At 34.2% G+C, this 25,646-nt stretch overlaps 1 protein-coding gene across 1 annotated transcript in view; it reads left to right on the top strand.

Moving 5' to 3' along the window:
* The first annotated feature begins 19,433 nt into the window (after positions 1–19,433).
* LOC119769508 overlaps positions 19,434–25,646 on the top strand; it is a 198,193-nt gene continuing 191,980 nt past the window's right edge. The window contains exon 1 of the mRNA XM_038262225.1: positions 19,434–19,452. The gene's annotated coding sequence lies outside the window, so the exon portion shown is untranslated. The remainder of the gene's footprint in view (positions 19,453–25,646) is intronic.

Raw genomic sequence — 25,646 nt, 5'->3', positions numbered from 1 at the left:
GGTTGCCAGATCTTCAATGTTTTGGACCTCATTGGAAAGATATTTTGATAACCTAACCAACAATAGGTCGGATGATGGACTCGGACATAGTTTACATACCTTTAAGTGAGATCCGGCTTCAAAAAAGTACATCAATATCACTTAAGGGGCCATATCTCGAGACAGGGTTGCCAGATCTTCAATGTTTTAGACTCGTTGGAAAGGTCTTTTGATAACCTAACCAACGATGGGTCGGATGATGGACCCGGACATAGTTTACATACAGTAAAGTGAGATCCAAATATATGTGAAAACACATTTTTATACATAACTTTTGAACTACTTATCGAAACTTCAATCTGTATAAAACTCGATCTATGGGACCCTAAACCAAGTCGAATGCAACAAGTTCGGGTCAAATCGGTTCAGCCAGTGCCGAGAAACATGAGCTAGTTTGTTGGTCACATACATACATACACACACACATACACACACACATACACACACATACACACACACATACACACAGACATTTGTTCAGTTTTCGATTCTGAGTCGATATGTATACATGAAGGTGGGTCTACGACGTTTTTATACGAAGTTCATTTTTAGAGCAGGATTATAGCCTTACCTCAGTGAGGAAGGCAAAATGATATGTGAAAATTCTAAAATCTGTATCTTTTGAAGGAATTTTTTGATCGATTTGGTGTCTTCGGCAAAGTTGTAGGTATGGATATGGACTACACTGAAAAAAAATTTTGCACGGTAAAAAAAATTTTGGTGATTTTTTATTTAACTTTTTTTAAGATCGGAAAATTTCACGAATGTTTCATGTTTTAACATTGTAAATCGGACCATTAGTTGCTGATATATCGACATTAGAAAAAGGTGGGTTATTTGGGTGAGACTTAGAAAACATCAATTTTCCTGTTTTTTAACCTTTGCATGGCAATATCTCAGAAACTATGGGTCGTATCAACAAAGTTCAATAAAGCAAAATATAGAGAATTTTCTCAGCTTTTCAAAATTATTTTTTTCAAAGGTGGGCAAACATGGGCACTTATTTTAAAAAATGATAAACTGCGACTATTTTCAAAAAAGTTACCTAAAAATGGTTATAACTCGAAAACGTTGCACTTTATCAAAAATTCACTAAAGCACTTTTTGATTGCAAATTCGATTTTACATCGAAAAATGAAGTTGAAAAATTTTTGCGACCAATATTTCGATTTATTGAAAAAATCTGTATTGATTCAAAAAATCATAACTCGGTCAAAGATTTTTTGCCCATTCTGGAAATTTCTGAAAAGTTGGCATTTGATGTCCTCTAAAACATATCAAAAAGTAAAAAAAAATAAAAATAGTGTTTTTTTGCAAATCAAGTTTTAGTGACAAAAAGTTAAATAAAAAATCACCAAAATTTTTTTACCGTGTATAATTATTTTTCAGTGTATTCCATATCCATATCTACAACTTTGCCGAAGACACCAAATCGATCAAAAAATTCCTTCAAAAGATACAGATTTTTGAATTTTCACATATCATTTTTGTATGGACAGCTGCCAAATTTGTATGGAAAATTATATGGACAAACTAATGATGCAAAATGGCTTCTTTGGGCATACCGAAGGCACCAAAAAAGTTTCAGCCGGATTAAAAAATACAGAAAAAATCGAATGACCGAAATCTCAGAGAATTGTTCAAAGGTTACCTCATTAAAACAAATTTTTAAATAACAATCATTTGATGCTTGATGTTTAATGTTTAATGTTTAATGTTTAATGTTTAATGTTTAATGTTTAATGTTTAATGTTTAATGTTTAATGTTTAATGTTTAATGTTTAATGTTTAATGTTTAATGTTTAATGTTTAATGTTTAATGTTTAATGTTTAATGTTTAATGTTTAATGTTTAATGTTTAATGTTTAATGTTTAATGTTTAATGTTTAATGTTTAATGTTTAATGTTTAATGTTTAATGTTTAATGTTTAATGTTTAATGTTTAATGTTTAATGTTTAATGTTTAATGTTTAATGTTTAATGTTTAATGTTTAATGTTTAATGTTTAATGTTTAATGTTTAATGTTTAATGTTTAATGTTTAATGTTTAATGTTTAATGTTTAATGTTTAATGTTTAATGTTTAATGTTTAATGTTTAATGTTTAATGTTTAATGTTTAATGTTTAATGTTTAATGTTTAATGTTTAATGTTTAATGTTTAATGTTTAATGTTTAATGTTTAATGTTTAATGTTTAATGTTTAATGTTTAATGTTTAATGTTTAATGTTTAATGTTTAATGTTTAATGTTTAATGTTTAATGTTTAATGTTTAATGTTTAATGTTTAATGTTTAATGTTTAATGTTTAATGTTTAATGTTTAATGTTTAATGTTTAATGTTTAATGTTTAATGTTTAATGTTTAATGTTTAATGTTTTATGTTTAATGTTTAATGTTTAATGTTTAATGTTTAATGTTTAATGTTTAATGTTTAATGTTTAATGTTTTATGTTTTATGTTTTATGTTTAATATTTTTTGTTTTCAGATCAATTTATTTATGAATGTTGATTTTTGATGTCCAATAAAAATGGCATAAAGATATAATTTTGGTATTAATCATTTTTCCAAACTGCAATAAAAGTGTGTTGCTAAATAATAAATGAGCTGTGATATTTTTGAAGACATAGTCATTCTACATAATTTTTTTTTATTCCGCCTTTAGATTTGACAAACAAATGATTTAAAGTTTATGATTTAATGCTGCTTCCGTGTTTGTTCAAAATTTTAATCATGAACGCTCCTACATACCTCTGGCTATCAATAAGCTCTTCTTCTCAAACATACCTTCAGCGCCAGTAACTTTGAATTCCCCATTCACGGTGGTTTCATCATAATTCTCCATCAAAAAGTCGTATACAACGTTACGTTCATTTTCTCGAATCTCATGGCTTCAGAAGAAGCAGAGGAGAATCTCACTTCATAAAATACACCAGATCCCATCCCACACACGTGGTTCTTCCCCAAGTCTGTACACAGCTTCGCCCATGCTTCAGCGATGATCACTTGTCAAAACTGCAGCAGAAGATGCTTCTACAGTACAATGCCGATGGCGTGACTTACTTTAATTTGTCACTTTACAAGTTTAAAATGACATACTATCGCGCATTCCCTGTACTGCTGAGCTGCCTGAATGAACGAATAGTTTAAACCAACTCTCTGAAGATGCACAATTCCCCAGCTGGGGAACCTCTGCTACGTCTTGACTAGCGAGTAATGAAGAACTTCCACTAATTTATTACCCACCATGTGTGTACGTGTGGCGTGTTCTAGCGCCCAGAGCTCGATGCGCGGGGGCGGATGCACCAATATGTGTAGCAATGTACTTAATTAATTTGATGTTATTTAATTTGTTCACACACACAAGTTGCATCCGACTGAATGCATCTTGGGAGTTTGTTTTTTCTTTTTCAAATGAGCGAACAAAAAATCCAACGAAACCTTCACGATCTTTTTTATGTAGAATTTTCCTCTCTAGTGTGAGAGAGAGAGAGAGAAGAGAGCGAGTAAGCGTGAAATAAAACTGAGAAAATCTGGAGAATTTGCGTTCATCTGTCAGTTTGCCGCTCTCTTATTTTTTTCTTTTGTTTTGGATCAAAACATGTGCGCTCGAGACAAGCGCATGAGACTTACGGGCAATGTGAGCTGGAGCGCCACCCCGTTGAGGATTGATACTCCAATTTTATGGATCAACTCTCTTATCACCCTCAGTTTAATTTCTATCTCACACCTCACGTGCACCACATTAAATAATTTCGTTGTAACATTAGCATTTATTTTTGAACCTGTACTTTTAAAGTCAGCCAGTTTTAAGTAAAATATTACCAAAATTAACATTTTGATGTGTAAAAAATGTAGCTGTAGGACGGCTACTCAGAAGGAAATTAAAGTTCAATCACGTGGTTCAAACACACGTATGCGCCAAAATGATTAAGGTTTCGAAATATTACAAATTTAATAAAATAACTTTTTAGTTTTAATCATTTGTATGTAAGTTACAAATTATTACATCAACATTTTTATACTTAATAAAAGAAGGGATCATTTATAATCAAAAAATAAGGGTAAAACTCAGCATAACTGGCTTACTTTTATGTACTCTCATGGAAATGCACGCTTTCTTAAGGACCCAAGGTAGGCCGGGAAGTTGTGTTGTTCTTCTTCCGTGCTACATTTTTGAACATGTTGCGCAACATTTTGATTGACGTAATGATGTTACGAATACATAAACAACACATTCACATTTGCCATGCTTTTAGCTAAAATTGTTTCCTACAATGATTGAAAACAATTTTCATTATACAAAAATGCTTATTACATTTGTTACTAATTATCAAGAGATCAAAATTTGAATACTTTTTTTTTCAAATAATTTCACCAGACATTTTCAAAAACAGCCCGTACTTTATTACTCGACATTTAGGTTATTTGGTTTGAGTTCAGCTTATTGGTAACTAATTATAAATTCTCAATATTCTACTAATGCCATATTGGCCATCATTTCAGATTACCAATAATCAGATACTCCGAATTGATTCCATTCTGCAAAGTGAAATTCTGACAACGATTTCGAGTTCGGTGGTGTAGTGGTAAGCGTGGTTGCTTCTCACCCAGATAGCCTGAGTTTGATCCTAGTCGACTCAGTTGCATTTTTCGAGACGAGATTTGTCTGATCACGCCTTCCGTCGGATGGAGAGTAAATGTAGGTCGCGGCCTAACCCAGGGGTCCAGGTTTAGAAGTCGTTTGGATCAACTCACAGATTCAAGCCTTCGGACACCCAGTTTCGAGTAGGAATCTTGCAAAAAAAGAATTCTAAGACCATGCTGTAGAGCGAACAATTTATTTATTTATTTGATATTTTTGAAATAATTTTGGAAGTCTGCATCATGGCCAGCCAGAAAAGGCACTTGTATAGGGGTAATTTTTCGTCAACTCACACGAAATCGGAAAAGTTGAATCGACCCTCTTCGATTTGCGTGAAACTTTGATCTAAGGGATAATTTTTGTTCCTGATCACGAATAAGAGCTACATTTTTCGATATCTCGTGGCGTAGGGACCCCTTAGGACAAAGTTTGTGAGTTGGCGGAGAATTATCCATAAGGAAATTTTGGATAACGTAATTTCTTGATGATTTAAACATGGAAAAAATCTAATGAAAATAAGTGTGATGAGAATGTTTCACATAAAGAGGGTAAAAAAGCAAAATAAATGCGTTACGTAATAAAAGAACGCTCCCTAATCAACTGATAAACTAATGAACTAATTCAGTTTCTTTTTAGTCGATTTTTTAATTTCTAGTGTAGGATATCTTCTAATCTCCATACGGAGAAAAAAGAGTTCCCAAAATCGTGAACAAGCGTTCATGAAAATGGGAACCACGAACAAAGTGTTCAAATTTCACGGTACGTTTTTCAAAATCGTACCATGGGTTTGAACACTTTGTTCGAGGTTCCCATTTTCATGAACGCTTTTTCACGATTTTGGGAACTCTTTTTACTCCATGGATCAGTAGTAAATGTTCGCATATCGATAAATATTTGAAATCAAATAAAAACTAACGTTGATTATTATGCAAGATCGCAATTCGGTAAACGGTTGCAATAAAACAAGCAAATACAAATAACTACACTCAAATTACGACGGTTTGACAACATTTTTTGTCACTTAAATTGACACTTTTTAGTTTGACACTCTTTATAACTGAAAAAAGTATCTAACTACTGAAGTAACTGAAAAAAGTAATAATGGTGAGTTCCGTGCAAAAAGTAACAGTTCGTTACTTTTTAGTTTTGTTTGACTTAGTCCAACCAACGGGGTACAAACTAAAAAGTGTCAAACAAAATAGTGACCAACCACCGGAGGTATACTATCATGCTCGCTTGATACAACACAAATACTATCATACGCTGCGCAGCACAGCAGCGACAGCACGCTTGTTGATGCCACAAAGAGATTCATAGGGTAATTGTTATATAAGTGAACTATGTAGAGTTGATTTATTTTATTTCAACAAGAAGATATATTTACAAAATATTTGTTATTGTTGGGAAAGTAATTGTAAAATATTAGGCTAAAATTTGTATAGCAAAAAATCTCGAAATATATTGTTCAATATCTTGTATTATATGATTTTACATCAAGCATAATGTAAAATTGTTTTTGTTTATTCCAGCAAATTGTAAAGCCCATTAAATGAAAAACAAACTCTTAGAAAATGAATGTTTGTTATATGAGAAACATAAGTAACAATACCCTATCGCTCTCGGCGTGGATCCTTGCTATAGTTTGATTGTGCTGCTGCGTGCATCAAAACACACACAACAATGTGTTTTGTTGCACAAACCAACACGAACTTTGAGCATACGCGCATGCTACAAAATGCTGGGTGATTTGAAAACATTGACTAATATTATTGTTTTAATACATCTAATCGTTATGCTAGGTTTCCAATCATGTAAAAAGATCGCCGTTCAGAGGGTAATGATCGAAAATGCTTGTTTCTTGAGGCTCACAGTGTTGTATGAGGTCCCCTATTATACCAAAAGTGTATGCTCCTCGATAAATTTGAAAGAAAATAATATTGTTTTGTTCATGTGGAGGTAAAATATATTTTCCTGTTTGGCAAAGATCCAAATTAGGGATGGCAAAATAATAATAAGAATTTGAATTTCAAGCCGCGATTTAAAAAATGTAAATCAAGGAGATTTGTAAAATGCTCTGTAACTCTCTAATATCTAGGGATTAAAACTTTACCCTAAAAAATCTAAGAAACATGCAACATGCATTTTGCACTTTGTAATTTCACTTATATTCAAAATATGTTGAAATAAGCTTAAACCGAAAAATCAACACAGAAAAATGAATTTTGATTGTTTCCATTTTGTTTTTGTTAATTTTTTTATATTCACAGATTTCAGCTATAACAAATGTATTGTTCAGTTGTTGGCTGACACATTTTTGGTGGGTTCGGTATGCCCAAAGAATCCATTTTGCATCATTAATTTGCCCATTTTATTTTCCATACAAATTTGGCAGCTGTTCATACAAAAATGATAGCTGGAAGTTCAAAAATCTGTATCTTTTGACGGAATTTTTTTAATCGATTTGGTGTCTTCGGCAAAGTTTTAGGTATGGATAAGGACTACACTGAAAAAATGATGCACGGTAATTTTTTGCTGATTTTTAGTTTCACTTTTGTCACTAAAATTTGGGTTGCAAAAACACTATTTAATTTTTTTTTAATTTCTGATATGTTTTAGAGTACATCAAATGCCAACTTTTCAGAAAATTTCCAGAATGGGCAAAAAATCTTAGACCGAGTTACGAATTTTTGATTATTTGAACTTTTTTGATACGACCCTTAGTTGTTGAGATGTTGCCATACACAATTTAAAAACAGGAAAATTGATGTTTTCTAAGTCTCCCTCTGTTTGAGTGACCCACCATTTTCTAATGTCGACATCTCAGCAACTAATACTCCGATTTTCAATGTTAAAATGTGAAACATTTGTGAAATTTTCCGATCCTTTCGAAAACTAAATTTTCATTTTTTTCAAATCAAGACTAACATTTCAAAAGGGTGTAATATTGTATGTTTGGCCCTTTTAAAATAATAGTCTTGATTTGAAAAAAATTAAAACAATATTTTCGAACAGATCGGAAAATTTCACGAATGTTTCACATTTTAACATTGAAAATTGGAGCATTAGTTGCTGAGATATAGACATTAGAAAATTGTGGATTGTTTGGGTGAGACTTAGAAAACATCAATTTTCTTGTTTTTAAATCTTTGTATGGCAATATCTCAGCAACTAAAGATCGTTTCAACAAAGTTCAAAAAAGCAAAATATTGAGAATTTTCTCAGCTCTTCGATTTTTTTTTCAAAAGTGGGCAAACATGTGCACTAATTTAAAAAAAAAAGATCTTCAAAAAAGTTACATAAAAATTATTATAACTTGAAAACGGTGCACTTTATCAAAATTTCACTGGAGTACTTTTTGATTGCAAATTTGATTTTACATCAAAAAAGGGAGTTAAAAATTTTTGCGACCAATATTTCGATTTATTTTTTAAATCAGTATTGATTCAAAAATCCATAACTCGGTCAAAGATTTTTTGCACAACCTGGAAATTTCTGAAAAGTTGGCATTTGATGTCCCCTAAAACGGATTAGAAAATAAATAAATAAAAAATATTGTTTTTTGCAAATCAAGTTTTAGTGACAAAAAGTGAAATTAAAAATCACCATAATTTTTTTTTGCAATTCCGTCGTGAAACTACTTACTTTTCCTGTCATTCTTGAACGACGAAATAGCCTACTTTTCTGTACCAAAAATAAAAGAATTGAATAGCAAAACTTTTCAAAATAAATGCTGAAAAGTTCTACTTTTCAGCACTGAAATGGGTGCTGAAAAGTTGAACTTTTCAGCACTTGTTTCGAAAAGTAACATTTAAAAAAAATTGATTTAAACGATTTATTTACAAAATACAAGAAATTTGACTTAAAATTTCACTCAATGGCTGTTTTTCGGAATTGCAAAAAATGTTGTATGGAACTCGTTGCAAAACTTGATTTTTTTAGCACTCGACGTATTTATCCAACTCGGTGAACCTCGTTGGATAATTGTACGACTCGTGCTGAAAAAATCCTCTTTTTGCAACTTGTTGCATAAACTACTATTACCGTGTATCATATTTTTTCAGTATAGTCCATATCCATACCTAAAACTTTTCCGAAGACACCAAATCGATCAAAAAATTCCCTCAAAAGATACAGATTTTTGAACTTTCAGCTATCATTTTTGTATGGACAGCTGCCAAATTTGTATGAAAAATAATATGGACAAACTAATGATGCGAAATGGCTTTTTTGGGCATCCGAAAGCACCAAAAAAGTTTCAGCCGGATTAAAAAATACAAAAAAAAATCGAATGACCGTAATCTCAGAGAATTGCTCAATAATTGTATCTTTTCAAGCAGAAAGGTTAATTTATTAGTTAAGTAGTTGGTTTCATTTAAAAAAAATTGTACAGGGGATTTTAAAAAAGGTGTTCAGATCATTTTCCCTCTTTTTAATCAAATTTGAATAACTTGAAAACTTTAAAAAGCGATCTTCCAAATATTTTTGGCTTAGACTCTTTAAATTTTGAAGCAAATAAATATATTTATATATTACTCTCTTGGTTTCGTGAGCAGCAAAGAATAATATTGTTAATAACTGTTAAAATCATTTAGTTAAAATAATCAAACAAACTTCCAGTTGTTACTTGTATTGTTTTGTCCATACGCTTCAAAATCAGAAAAGTGTAAAACACTCACCAAATTTATTTATTTTTTGAATCTCATTTCCCTCAAAAAGAGCTTAACATGCCAAATTTAATCCTATAAATATATACCTTCTCTCGAGAAGTTATCAATTGGTCTCACTTGAAAGGTTTCCAAATCACTCAATTTAAAATGATGTCTGGAAGATAGTCAAATACTCAACAATAGTTAAATGGAGTCAAAATGCAACCGACAGGATTCAAACCACACAGCACACAAAAAGAGGACTGCGCCTTAGCCCACACGGCTATCAGACTGTCGAAGAGTGGGGAGGAAGAACGTCAATATGAGCTAGGCATCTTGGTCAAGTAGGTAATATTGTATAAACTTTTAAATATTAATCGTTTATTTGTTTAAACCCCAAACTTATAACACGTAGTTGAATAGCTACTATTGCTCTGTTTTTTGAAAAAATGCAAAACTTCATAGATTTTTTCAAATTGAAAAACACATAATTGTCCCATATGCATTTTCATCAAATTTGCGTTATTGATGCAGCTTGTTTAAAAATAAAAAAAAGAAACTAAAATATGCAGTGTTCTAGAAAACCGGAGGAAATCCAGTTTTTTTCGCGAAAACTTAACACGTAGCCTTTTGTGTGGGACAAAGTTGCCTTGCATTTTTCTCAGCTTGCTGTTTTTGTATAGGGGACATTTATGCGAAGGCTGCTCGTTTACAAAAACTCACATGATTTTTTTAGATATACTTTTGCTATATTTCACGAGTTTCTCACCGTTCAAAAATGCATGAACGCAAAAATATGTATAAGAGTAGTTCTCTACGATTCCTCAGTTTTTTTATTTAGATGAAACTTTATACATGCATCATTTGATTTTCCATACAAGTCTCCTTACAGTTTTGGGAGCTGGTCATACAAAATGGGTGTGTAAATGTATATCTTGAGAAGGAGTTTTTATCGATTTGTTGTCTTCGGGAAAGTTGTAGGTTATGATTATCACTAAAAGTAAAATTTCCAAAATACGTATTTTTAATTTTCGATTTTTTATATGTTTTCGGGGACTTTAAAAGAGATCTTCTGAGCCATAGTGCGTGATGGTGCAAAAACAGGTTATGGAAAAAAATATTTATAATTAATTAATTATTGAATTATCAAATTTGCAACTGAAAAGTACTTTTCAATTCTCAATGAATGTCTCATTGATGACTACTTTACCCTAAAGTACTTTTGGATTGCCAATTTGATATTGCTTTAAAAATGATTTTTAATAATTATTTTGTCCAGGTTTTCGATATTTAAAAAAAATATATCTTCAAAACCAGATTTTTGCATCATCACGCACTATGGCCTAGAAATTGTCTTTTTTAGTCCCCTAAAACTTTTAAAAAATATTTAAAAAATACGTATTTTGGGAATTTTACTTTTCGTGATAAAAAATTGAATAAACAAAAAATCGATTTTTCTGAAAAGTCCTAATCATAACCTACAACTTTGCCGAAGACACCAAATCGATCAGAAAATCCCTTCTCAAGATACAGAATTTCTTACATTTAAATACCCTTTTGTATGACCAGCCCCCAAAATTGTATGGAGATTGGCATGAAAAACGAATGATGCAAAATTGCTTCTTTTGACATAGGGTTTCATCCAAATAAAAAAAAAGAAAAGTCGATTTGCGAAATCGTAGGGAACCGCTCATAAACTAAATTTTTAAACAAATAAAGACTTGCTTTTGTTAAAAATAAATGGAAAGGAAAAGCGAAAAAAATCCAAATTGTTTTTAACTGCTTATGTTTGAAAATATTCTAACGCTGACAGAAATACATTTTAAAATTATTTTTGATAAATTTAATCGATGATGCAATTTTCCCAATTAGTCTTCTGTATTTTTATCATTCGATGAAATCGTTAGGCTCCAAATTATTATTTCGGACGAATAAACTTCATCAAAACGTCCATAGCGCGAAACAACATTTAGTAAAAAAATCCCGCTGAAAAATTACGAATGCATTAAAAAATATATAATTTTTCAATCAATAAATCAACTTCTTGAAACATTCTGTTTTTCTTAATTTTATTATTTTTTTTTATTTTGAAAAATACATCAAAACAACTTTTACTCAAAAGATTTTGGATGTCGATGTTGTACAGAGGTATAATGTTTGGGGGGGGGGGGGATGCTCGAAATTATCATCAAACCAGCCAATAACAATATGAAATCAAATAGGTCTGAAGCAATTTTTCAGAGTTTATTACGCTTTCCTTTAAAAATGTTTTAAAAAATTAGGGGCCAGCGAATTATTATTATTTTATTCTTTTATATTTTGAAATCGTGGCTTGAAATATTACTTTTATTCTACTTCCCTCTCCCCAGTCACGAAATATTTTAGTAAAGCTGGTTCTACCAGAATCATGCTAGAATCGTGGAACATTTATGCTTGAATGCTGTAAGAATTTCCAGCTCTGTGAGAACTATGCTAGAACTCTGCTAGAATTTCGTGACTGAGCCCCTTTGCGATCTTTACTTGTGTCGAGGGACATAAACTTCTAAATAATATTTACATCAGCCTAATACACTTTTATAAAATTTCTTGATTTAGGCATCTTCATTTTGTCCCTAGACAACTTATCGATCAGACAATTTGTTCTGTAGATATATCCTAATTTCTTGGAAAATTTTATAAAAAAATTGTTCAATAAAACAAATTATTGCAAAACTTATTGCAAACATTTTCAAAATAACTCTTAATATTTTTTTGTACGAGAAGCAAATAGTTTATGTAAAGGTCATTTCCGTATACTAAAGACTTCAACTGGTTTTCTAAACATATTTAATGTTTTGAGAATCTTAAAAGTTATGAAATGCATGCATCATCCCGCATCCGTTTGCAACACAACAAGCAAGCACACTTCACTACCACCACGCTTCATGCCGTTTGGCCCAGCACAACTACTATCATGCGCAGCAAAAACAAACGTGGTAGACGCCCCGCAGAAAGGAAATAGAGTAATACTCAAACCGATGACTTCTTTTACAAAATATTGATTTGAGTTCTGAAGCTTTATTGAAATACAATATTGAACTTTTTTGTTTTATACGCACAGCAATAAAATCTAATCAAATTTGGGAAAGAATCGATGATGAATTGAGCAGATTTCAACGAAAAATGAAATATAAAATCGTAATCGATTGTACACAAATTTCATAAAACTAAAAAAACGAACAAAACTATTTAGTAAAATGAATAAGATGTTTGTAAAAGTTACCATTCATAAATTGGTTACAGTGAATACCCTATTGCTGTCTGCACGGCTGCTTGCTTGCTGCTTGCTTGCTTTGTTGTTGTTGTAGCGTACAACGTATGTATGCCACGCGCGTGTTGCACGCGTGTTGCATGATGTCGAATGGTTTGAAAATATTGAAAATATTTATTTAGAAAATTGCTTCTAATTACCATACTAAGCCTCAAATCTAATGAAACTAAACGCCGTTCCAGAGGGAATTGACTTGCGAATCTTGCTTGTACTTGATTTGGGCTCTCGGTATGGCATTTTGCCTCCACGCTTTACCAGAAATTCGTAAAATCCACAAAATTTTATAAAATGCTAAGTTTTGGTAACATATGAGAACACCATATTCAACTTATCAATCTCAATCGTGGCGGAAAATCTTCGTTAGACATCCCCCAAGAGAACAAACTATAAATTAGATTGATAGGTGTTGTAGTTTTCGAGAAATTAGCATGTTAGTGAAAAAATAATTTGGGAGCCATTTTCGGCTACCTTGCGTCCTTAATGTCGTTCAGGCTTTGTGTTTTCATACACAGAAAAAAAACCGATGGTAAAATCGCATGCAATAGCATGTACATCACCTTCGTCTAAATAAACACTTAATATTACACACTGCCCCGAAAACGAAACGAAACTTTTGGCACTACGCCCCCCGGGGCATGGCCTTCCTCTAACGTGGGATTTCTGCTCCAGCGCCTCTGACGAGACAGGAGAAACCGGGACCGACGTTTTACTTCATTATCCGATAGAAGCTCGGTGGATAAGGCGGGAATCGAACCCGCGTCTCATAGCATCATCGGGATCGGCACTGCCCCGAGCAGACGGAAATAACTTGGGAAGGTCAGTTTTTGATATTGTGAGAAGATCGAAATATGTTATTGGGATGATCGGATTAGTTGTTAAAATAACAAAAATCAATAACAAAGATTTGTTCGAAAAATAACTTAAACGGTTATTATATTGTTATTGCACTAACAAACCAATAACACAGAAGGAATCATGAAGGAATAACAAGATTTGTTATTTTGTGCGGAGAGGTGGAGCAGCATAATAACAAAAAATGTTATTGAACATGTATGTCTCCATAACAAAAAAAGTTATTGTTTTGGTTTATTTGCCATTTGCAAATAAACCTGCAGTTGTCATAACTCCTCTGTACTAGTCAGGGCTGCAGAGTCGGGTACCTCCAAGCGACTTTGTATCCATACTTTGAAGACAACTCCTACTCTGGATGCAGGATATGACGTCAACGACGACTTCAGCTCTCCAAAAATACCCGACTTCACAGATTCCGACTCCAAGTAAAAGTTGCTGAAAATTTGCTGAATCCGATGCAGTCTTCGAGGTCTCACTCCAGCTCGAACTTCAACGTCAGCTCCGACTTCCTGGCTCTGTGAAAATAATAACAGTTTTTGTTATTCACACTTCAAAAATTCTCAATAAATAAATCAATTCCGTTAGGGAATATAACATAATTTAAAAAAAGAACTCTCAAAAGTTAATTTTATCGGATTAATTTTAGCTTGAAACCCTATTTCATGATGAAACAAATGACCCCGATGAAATATGTCAAAATTATTTCATACACCCAAAATTCAGAATCGAGATAATCGTTCTCTCAAAATTTATTGACGGCTCAGTGCCAAAATCGATAGAATAATGGTACCAACTCACACCATCATAACAAATGCACGTGGGAGTCGCTCAACCTGCATTCCTGTCACACATGAGGTCTGCACAGCTGATTCTACGTAGATTTTTCCCGCCAGTAATGACAGGAAACGTTGACAAACGGAATATGTGCCAAAATCATAAGTGGTTTTTAACATATGAAGGGAAATCATCGTGAACTGGAACTGCCGGTCGTTAGCCCGGGTAAAGTGGAAACGTTGAGATGATTGTTGTCCTCTGCTCTCATCTCGCAAAAAACCATACAGAGAACCACGTCCCATTCAACCGGCTCCGTGGCTTAATGGTTACGGCTTCTGTCTCCCAAGCAGAAGGTTCAGGGGTCAAATCCCGGTCGGTACCTTTGAAATTTGGAATCAGGAATTTGAATATGAATAAAAACTAAAATGAATCAGGTGGGATTCGAACTCACTCCTTTGGATTGGTGGTGGTCTGGGACGCTAAGCAATCGGCCATCAGAAGGTTTACACTCTAGCAGTGAATTGATGATCCGTAGTGTTGAAACATGTTATCTCTTCTTCTTATATTATTAAATACGCGCTGATCCCTGATTTGCCTGAGGGGATTGGAAGTCTAAATATAGATCGAGTTTCCTTCAGATGCTTGCTTCTATGTTTAGGCGGGGCCGAACAATGCCCAGCGACCTCGGAATTGGACCGCAAGGAGCTCTGTCATTCTGAAATGGGTCGTTGGAAGCAGCGCGAGGGCTATCACCACCTAATACCCGGGACTGAGATAAGCTGTATCAGCATTCGGCATGTACACAGTCTGATACAAATTATACTTTCCCATAATTTCGCTACCGGTTAGCGGGTATTGGATTGAACCACACACACACACACAACTCACACCATCATAACAAATGAGTTCATTCGTTAGTCTAATCAATAAATCTCCAACAAGTGTCATACATCGACTTCTGACTTCTCTTTGGTCACCAAGCTGTTGTGGCCGAGGCAGCTAAGTCATTGGATTGGTTTGTCAAAGGTCTCTGGTTAGATTCCCGTTGTCGACACTTTTGGTTTTTTGTTTGACGGATGAACTTTTTTTGCAAATGAACCTCGAGAGAATTGTTCTATCGCCCATCTCGAGCTGTGTTCTCTGCGTTCGTGAATGGTACCACTATTCTCTCGACTCGAAACCATCATTCTCTCGGACTAGCGCTGCCAGTTTTGGGTGTAGTTCTAGCCAATTTTAGCAAAGTCCCTTAGGTGGTATATCAAATAATTAAAAAATCAACTTTCAAAATTTCAACCTTTTAGAATAATTTTAGCTTGAGGACCCCATTTCGTGGCCAAAATAATGATCCCGACGAAATTGGTCAAAATTATCCCATAGTTCTAGCCAATTTTAGCAAAGTCCCTTCGGTGGTATATCAAATAATTAAAAAAATCAACTTTCAATATTTCAACTTTTTAGAATAAGTTTAGCTTAAGGTCCTCATTTCATGGCCAAAATAATGACCCTGACGGAATTGGTCAAAATTATCTCATAGTTCTAACGATTTTAAACAAAGTCCCTTACCCCATTTCATGGCCAAAACAATGACCCCGACGAAATTAGACAAAATTATCCCAAAGATCTAAACATATTTAACAAAAGAAAAAATAATAACAGATTGTGTTATGGACACTTAGAAACTTTTACATTTGTGCGATTTATGGTAATTTTATTTCTAAGTCAGAATACCGAACGAATAACAAGTTTTGTTATTAGGAGAGTTTTTGAAATGTATAACATTTTCTCTTATTAGCGTGTTATTAAACATTTTCAATATAATATCACTTCAATACCAAATTTTGTTATTTTATCAGAAACTGTTATTATTTTTTCTTCTTGAAGTTGAGCTTCAGGACAAAATAATAACACTTTTTGTTATTTTAACGGGATTTGTTATTGAAATATTATTAATTTTGTTATTACCGTCTGCCCGGGTGCATGTACAATTTTTGCAAACACAAAAAAAAAATTGCAACCGGCTGAATTCAAACTCAGCACCAACAGTAAGGACTGGCGCCTTAGCCCACTCGGCTATCAGACCGATGAATTTTTTTTTTGGGATAAACGCATATATGAGTTTAACATTTCGGTTAAGTAGGTTTCCCATACTGATGGCCTACATATTTCAAGGTGTAAAATCACATAAATTGCATAAATTAATGCAATATTTATTTTACACGCAGCCGGATTACTACTTTTTTAGCATTGTAGTTAGTAATGACAAAAAAGAACTTGGGGCGCAACCACACCACAGGTTTTTTTCCAGGATGCTCTCATCGGACTGATTTATTTACGCAAAGTCTGAGTATTTTTCCGTTGCAATCAATTTGAAATGATGATAATAATTTAAATAATTTAAATGACAATAAACATTATGAAGCTCAAAAACAATATTCAGCGAAATCGGTTCCACTCCCCACTCAAAGCGTTCCGTTTGAATTCCGTTTAGAATTCCGCTTGAGCGAAAAAAGTTCGATTCGAATTCTAAACAGTTTTCGTTTTAGATTCTAAACCGCATTCCGTTTCAAACGCAACAACCGGTTCCGTTTGAGTTTTCGCCCCAAATCGGTTCAAGCGGAATTCAAACGGAATCGAAACGGAATGGACGGGTTAGTTTTGACAGCTTCTTCTTCTTCTTGTTTTTATGCAGTGGGTTTCTTTTATGTTTTGGTTGAATTGAAATTCAACCAGAAAAAAACAGATAGGACATTTTTTAAACATTGAGATTATGTTTATTAATTATTCATAAAAAAACCAATCCCTGCCCCAAACCCCCCTTTTAAATGATCTTTATTTTCGCAAAATTACATAGGCTTTAGTGTGATGCTGGTGACAATCGCCGTGCCATATCCGCGGTCAACCGCTGCTGCTTCTTGCTGCTGGGCGTCCGCGTAATCCGAAGAGCCGATTCCAGATAGGCCGGTGGATGGTTGAGGTCATTTGAAGCTGCGCCCGTCGTAAACTCACGAATAATTGTGGCCTACCGGCACTAGCGGTGCCGTCGGTAGGAGCCTATCTGGATCTTGCCGAAATTAGGTAACTAGCCGAGGCTTTTAAGACAGGTCGGCGGGCGCCATCGTGCCGGGTTGTTGTTGCTGCTCCTTACTTTCATTTAATGCGGGTACTGCTGAGAGTAATTTGCTGATAGCTGTTCGAAGGGCACTTGTCGTTCTACAGCAGGTTCCCCAGCAACGAGCTGGTCATCGACTGCGAAGGAGGTCCACTCTTCACCACCGAAACCGCTATCCTGGTAGGCGGGCGGAGGAGGAGGTGGTGCTGGTGGTCGCTATCGGAGGGTTCGGCGCGACAAAGGGTTTGGGAGGATTCACACCGAGTGTTCTCTCTCCGCTGAATCATGCGCCAAGCTTTCGAACGGATAAGTTGCGTCACTGCTGGCACCGGAACCGGCGAGCGCGTTTAGTACGAGCACCGGCAGTTTGCCGTCCAGCAGGTTCGGCGATTTAGACATGACGGCGTCACTCCGGGTGTTATTGTTGAAGCGGCGAACTTTTCTGCAAAGGAGACACACAAGAAACGACCCTCGTTAGAACTTGCTGTTTACGACATACCACATAGAATAACCACCTGTCCCACCAGCTAGAGCGCCAGCATCGTGTTGCCCTCAGTACGCAGGACATGTCCATCCTCGGGTCCAACCTTCTGCTCACACACTGCGCAGCTGGACTAAGTAGGCGTTGATGACCAAAGATTTTCCGCAGGTTCTGGTCTTACTGCCTGGCTGGTTCCAGTACACACAACCCTCAGCGGTCGCATCGAGCTTGGCCGTTTGTCAACGGTGAAATCAAGGAACACCTCGCGATTGTCCACCTATATTAAAATAATTTCAAAGTTAGTTTTGATGATAAAAAAGCAACAAAAAACATACCTGACCAACGGAAACCGGAACTCGATTATTTCCCGACACAATCGTCCGGTGCTGTCTCCCTTGGCAATTGACGAGAGCACCGAATGTGCATCTCCAGAAAAAACACAAATCCCGAGGACATACCGATTCTATTGGCCGGAAATTGGCCACAGCAGAAAAAATCTTCGAAAACAAATCGCACGTGTTTGATCTTGTTTGACGTTTGACTGAAAAAGTGTTGGCTGTTTTACGCAAAAAATGACAACAAAACCGCTTCGGCGAAATGCAGCGAAGTGTCACGAAGGTTCGGCCGTACACCAGTAGGTGTCGCTAGTGTGCCAAAATTGCTCAAACGGAATCTAAACGGAGTCCAACCGGAGATTCCGTTTAGAAAATTTCGAAACAATTTTCGAAGCGGATTCGAAGCGGAATGAACCCGTCATGCGGAAAACGGTTTGATTGGGTCCCTATCCAAAAACCAATCCTTTTCTCTAAACAAGTCGTCGAGCCAGTCTCATCTGGTCATTCGCACTCATGACCCTTTGAAAATTATCTTGACAATTTGCGCAATACCTCGACACTTTATCCAACAACAACTCTCCTCTATCAACCAAACCTGAATGACTGCCAGACTCGTCGACTCGTCGTCGCCATCGTCGTATTCCGACCGCCGAGGTCATCTCGCGTAAAAACATTTCATCTCTCACTCTGGAGAATCCAAGCAGCAACAAAAAAAAACTCATCATAATAAAGTCATGCTCAGCACGCGGTGCGCGCCGCTCACTCACTCACGAATCCTCGGCGTCAGGCGCGCGCGATCGTGTCTCGTGAGCGCGGATTCGTCGCCGCCGCCTGCTTCGTCATTCGGCTTTTTATGCTAAGCCTCGTGCATTCGGCGGCTTAGTACCGTGCCGATCTCTCCGGGCGATCGATCGATTTCTCGTGGCAACGTGGCCGGCGAGATCGGGTGTTTTTTCTCCGCCGCGCGTGTGTGTGTGTGTGTGCGCGTTATCTTGTTTGTTTTGGTTTTGGGTTTGAGTCGATTGTAATCGTGTCAATGAAAACAATATTCGCGCGATAAAAAGCGGTCGTTTACGCGCGCGGGAAGATAACGCCAAAAAGGGGAAGGAAGAGAGAAACAAAAAAACGTGTTAGGCGGGGATCGAACCGTTGTCCCCGTGATTACCATCGTGATCGCCGAACGATCGCTCGATCTGAATTCGGATGATCGATTCAATTAGCCAGATGAATGAATTAAAGTCTGGATGATTCATCTAAAGCCGGTTAGTGCAACCATTGAAGCAGCAGAGTTTTGTTTTTTTTTGTTTAAAGGGGCGAATCGTCGTACAGAGTTTGTTGACGTTCTAATAGGGCATTGCCGGGGAAGACGACGATGCGTGGGTTCCAAAACTAGCTTGGATCGCGTGGTGAAGAGTACACACGTGTGTAACTGAGCCGGTAGGCAGCAGACGAGTTGTGATGCACTTGGTTGGATGGAACGGGATTGGTGGGTGTGTGCGTGAATAACAACTTAAAAATAAAATTTGTTTTCAAGCGTGGTACGCAACATTTCGAATGTAGCTGGATTGAAAGAGAATCATGAGCAATGGTTCATTTAGTGGTACATTAGTTTACATTTGTACTTCTAATGTAGAACTAATCTGTTCAAATGAATTCTTTTTAACAAAACGTCATGAACGTGCTAAGTTGCTGCACGTGTAATTTGTATTCAATTTATGGAACCACCTTGTTGTCCACAAAACTTAATTACAAGCATTGTTGGCATTCCTCATTTAATTTTTGAAATAAAACTTATATCGTTCCGTATTGCACATCATCTGTTCTAGTGCAATGAAGATTGTCACAGTTGCATATCCTAATACTGATGACTGTTTTGATTTTTGATGACATCAAATTGATCTGTTATTAATTAACTTTGTAAATAGAGCAATTCTCTACGAAATCGGTCTTTTTTCTTCAATTTTAATTTTTGTATTTTTTAATCCGGCTGAAACTTTTTTGGTGCCTTCGGTATGCCCAAAGAAGCCATTTTGCATCATTAGTTTGTCCATATAATTTTCCATACAAATTCGGCAGCTGTCCATACAAAAATGATGTATGAAAATTCAAAAATCTGTATCTTTTGAAGGAATTTTTGATCGATTTGGTGTCTTCGGCAAAGTTGTAGGTATGGATACGGACTACACTGGAAAAATAATACACGGTAAAAAAATTTGGTGATTTTTTATTTAACTTTTATCACTAAAACTTGATTTACAAAAAACACTATTTTTAATTTTTTTATTTTTGATATGATTTAGAAGACATAAAATGCCAACTTTTCAGAAATTTCCAGGTTGTGCAAAAATCACTGACCGAGTTATGAATTTTTAATCAATACTGATTTTTCAAAAATCGAAATTTGGGTCGTAAAATTTTTCAACTTCATTTTTCGATGTAAAATCAAATTTGCAATCAAAAGTACTTTACTAAAATTTTGATAAAGTGCACCGTTTTCAAGTTATAGCCATATTTAAGTGACTTTTTGAAAATAGTCGCAGTTTTCATTTTTAAATTAGTGCACATGTTTGCCCAGTTTTGAAAAAATATTTTGAAAAGCTGAGAAAATTCTCTATATTTTGCTTATTCGGACTATGTTGATACGACCTTTAGTTGCTGAGATATTGCAATGCAAAGGTTTAAAAACAGGAAAATTGATGTTTTCTAAGTTTCACCCAAACAACCCACCATTTTCTATCGTCAATATCTCAGCAACTAATGGTCCGATTTTCAATGTTAATATATGAAACAATTGTGAAATTTTCCGATCTTTTCGAAAAAATTTTTTGGAATTTTCAAATCAAGACAAACATTTTAAAAGGGCGTAATATTGAATGTTTGGCCTTTGTGAAATGTTAGTCTTGATTTGAAAATTCCAAAATATTTTTTCGAAGAGATCGGAAAATTTCACAAATGTTTCATATATTAACATTGAAAATCGGACCATTAGTTGCTGAGATATTGACGATAGAAAATGGTGGGTTGTTTAGGTGAAACTTAGAAAACATCAATTTTCCTGTTTTTAAACCTTTGCATTGCAATATCTCAGCAACTAAAGGTCGTATCAACAAAGTCCAAATAAGCAAAATATAGAGAATTTTCTCAGCTTTTCAAAAATATTTTTTTCAAAACTGGGCAAACATGTGCACTAATTTAAAAAAATGAAAAACTGCGACTATTTTCAAAAAGTCACTTAAATATGGCTATAACTTGAAAACGGTGCACTTTATCAAAATTTCAGTAAAGTACTTTTGATTGCAAATTTGATTTTACATCGAAAATGAAGTTGAAAATTTTACGACCAAAATTTCGATTTTTGAAAAATCAGTATTGATTAAAAATTCATAACTCGGTCAGTGATTTTTGCACAACCTGAAATTTCTGAAAAGTTGGCATTTTATGCCTTCTAAAACATATCAAAAAATAAAAAAAATTAAAAATAGTGTTTTTTTGTAAATCAAGTTTTAGTGATAAAAAGTTAAATAAAAAAATCACCAAATTTTTTTTACCGTGTATTATTTTTTCCAGTGTAGTCCGTATCCATAGCTACAACTTTGCCGAAGACACCAAATCGATCAAAAAATTCCTTCAAAAGATACAGATTTTTGAATTTTCATACATCATTTTTGTATGGACAGCTGCCGAATTTGTATGGAAAATTATATGGACAAACTAATGATGCAAAATGGCTTCTTTGGGCATACCGAAGGCACCAAAAAAGTTTCAGTCGGATTAAAAAATACAAAAAAAATCGAATGACCGAAATCCTAGAGAACTGCTCAATAATAGTAAAAATCTTTCAAATTTCACCGATATTGCTTTCTTTGTTGTTTGATATTTAATATTTTTATTATAAATGTCGAAGGCACTGAAAAAAATATGTTCAATTTTCGAAGCTAACTTAAACAATTTCTAAGTTAAGTACATATCACAAAAAGCTCAAGAGATTATTGGTGATCTCTCATGCTCATGCTCAAAAAGCTCAAGAGATTATAATATTAAAATGCAGGGTGCCACCTAGGGGGAAAACCAGAAAACTTGTTATTGAAAAAATGATTTTAAGCTAAGATTTTTTTTTTAATATTTATTTTGCATTTGGAAAAATTTAAGAGGTTTTCAAATAAAAGTCCCAAGCTTTATACAAATTATGGGTTTCGATGAAAACCGATCATAAACGGCTTTTAAAGTTATCTTTTGATAGGAAAAAGTTAAAAAAAAATAACTGTATGCATTTTAAAGCATGCTGTTAAATACTAATGTCATATTAAAAATGTAATTTGATTTTAAATCTTCACGGAAAACTCCGAAATTTGGTCGCCACCTTGCATTAGAATTATGATTTTTTCAATGTTTTGTAAGATAGCTGAAAGTTATCTTTCATCAAATCGTGATTTTTTATTATGTTGTCTAATGTTTTGAAAACAATCTAAAAGTTAAAATATTAACCTTTTTGACTTATTATTAAATTTACTCTAAGAAAAAATATTTTTCGGAGTGCTTGAACTTTTTTGCTGAAATCAAGTTTTAAGCTCAAAAAACAATTAATGTTTTTGTCAATTTTTAAGAACATTGAGCAATTTTTTGGGACTTCAGTATTGCTTCTGTAAGCAAGTCCAGCTCAAATCAGGAATTTTTCTGGTAGTTTTGTACCCGACCCTCTCCGATTTCAATGAAACTTTGTAGACATGTTATCCAAGGCCTATAAAAGCCATTTTTGTGTATATGGAGCCAATCGTCCTCGGAAATAACATTTGAAAAGGACGTAAGTTTTCAAATATTTTTGTATTTTGCAATTTAAAAATTACTGTATCTCGTATCAAAAAGGTGGTCAAAGACAAACTTGTAGGAAATTGGACGAGCTTTCTGAAAAAATACACTGAAATAAAAATACACGCACTTGTATGAGATTTTTTGATTTTTAAGTTTAAAAGTCAAATTTTAAGGTGATGTCACGTTTTTTTTTCGTTCAAAATTTTTGAGGAAATAGCCTAAGATGTTGCAAAAAAGACTGACGAAAAATGTAGGATAGTATGTCTCTCCTTAAAAAAAATACAAAAATCATTTACTAAAACTGCTTTTTTGAAAAGTGTCAAAATTTTTATAAACCGATAGTGGGAATCGATTCTCCAGACAATTTTACATAAAAGTCTCCATATTGACCATTGTACTATTAAAAAATTAAAATGTCGAAAAAATAGTTTTTTTGGTGGTTTTTGGCCATTTTTAAATGACATGCTTGATTTTTCGGTCTCGTAAATATTTTTACCCGAAATCTCGTCCAATTTCCCATAAGTTTGGCAGCTTTTCGTTTGGATGTATGGGCTCATAACTGAAAATAGAATATTTTTTTCAGTGTGGTTGAAACCTGATTAGTAAATATGCTTAAATTAAAAAGCTGTCAGAGGCAAACATATGGAAAATTTGACGAGCTTTCCGATAAAAATATTTATGAGACTGAAAAATCAAGTCTGTCATATCAAAATTGTCAAAAACCATCAAAAAAACCTATTTTTGACATTTTTAATTTATAAACCGCAGTATCTTCTCACGGATTGGACAGAGCACAATTTTTTTAAATTTTGACGTTTAGACATACCATCCTGCATTTTTTGTCAGTCTTTTTGTAACTTCTTAGGCTATTTCTTCAAAAATTTTGAACGAAAAAAAAATCGTGACATCACCTTAAAATTTGACTTTTAAGCTTAAAAATCAAAAAAAAAAATCACATAGAAATGGCGTGTATTTTAATTCCAGTGTATTTTTTTTGCAGAAAGTCCGTCCAATTTTTTACAAGTTTGTCCTTGACCACTTTTTGATACGAGATACAGTAATTTTGAAATTGCAAAATACAAAAATATTTAAATGACTTTTAGAACTCTAGAAAACTATTGTTTTTATTTTTTGACAAGTCAATTTGGACTTAGGGGTCAAAAGTTACAGCCAATTTAAGGTTAAAAAGATGCAAATTTTAAACATTAATTTTTATGCGTCTGGTTGCATTTGAAAGGGGAGATCTAGCACTTTAAACGCTGAAAAAATCCTAAGGGAAAAGTCTGGGAGCTGAATAGTGATTCGCGAAACGGCCTCAATTTTTAACTGTCAAAGTGGAACCAATTTACTGTTCGCCAAAAGTAGAGACTGTTGTTATCGATCAATAATTTTTTTTTTTTTTTCTTGCAAAAATGAAAAATGTGACGCTTTTGAGGACCTGGAGTTAAAGCCAAGAAATCTTAAGAAAACTGAAGGCGAAATCGTCATTCTTTATTATTATGATTGGAAGTTGTTTATGGAGTCGATGCGGTTGTATCCATCCAAAAGCTGTATATATTGTTTGATACTGTTTGAAAACCTGGTTTAGTGAAAATCTTCTCAGTTTGTTGGATCAACTTTGCTAGAATTAGCTGTGTTTTTTTCACTGGACCAGGAAGAGCTGCATGATCAGCCAAAATCAGCCAGGGAGTTTATATGCAACATCGCAAAATGACACTCTGGCCGCAGTTCTTCGTCACCCGTAAAAAAAAATCTCTTCTAACTGATCGCCACGCGACAATTTTCTAGCAAAAATGTCAAAAATTAGACAAAATAAAACACATACTAATGATTATAAAACATCTCAATTACCAGTAAGAATAAAGTCATGCTTGTGCTTGAACAGTCTCCTGCTTTGTAGATGTAAACAAAGTGGGATCATTCGAAAATCACGTTACACAATCTCTCTATTCAAAATTCGAAAATTGTTCAGCTAGGTATATGTTTTTCCATGTAATTTTGCCCGTTGAATCTGAATATGCCCTCAGAACTGAGCCCATGTGTAAAAAAATTGGTCATATTATGGTTTTCTACATAAAATTATCATATAAACTCAAAATATGACCAAAAATCAGCCCAGGAGCATGTTGACAGCTCCCTTTCAAACTGAGCGTACCTTTTTTTGTGAGCCCAGTGGGTTTAAGATGGCGGCCTTTGACATTATCTAGCCAAACTTTTGAAATTGGAGAATAGTTTGAATAAGTATAGTTTTTGCCTTGTTTCGGTTTAAAACGAGATAATAAGCAGTCTGGAATCGTTTTCTTTAAAAACTTGTAAACAGAAACGCCACGTTCAAATATCAGTCTAGAACAGTTGAAGTGAGCGTGCCGCGAAAGCTGTCACGAAAAAAAAGAAACACGTCATTTTAAAATTAAAATGTTTGTTCTAACTGAAAGAATGACCCTTCCAGGTTGTTGGAGATGCCAAAAGTACATTAAATTTCCTATAAAATGACATTTATTATTTATTTATTTTTTGATGATATACGTTTCTTTTTCGTAATTCTGAGTACGCCATCAAATCGGGCGTCCAATTTTCTCTGAAAGTTCCTTTGATTCCAAATTTTCAAACCATCACTATTTCAGGCTGCAAATTATTGAAAAATACT

This window comes from Culex quinquefasciatus, chromosome 1 (genome assembly GCF_015732765.1).
Source record: "Culex quinquefasciatus strain JHB chromosome 1, VPISU_Cqui_1.0_pri_paternal, whole genome shotgun sequence".
NCBI lineage: Eukaryota > Metazoa > Arthropoda > Insecta > Diptera > Culicidae > Culex > Culex quinquefasciatus.
This window is presented reverse-complemented; position numbering and strand designations above follow the sequence as displayed.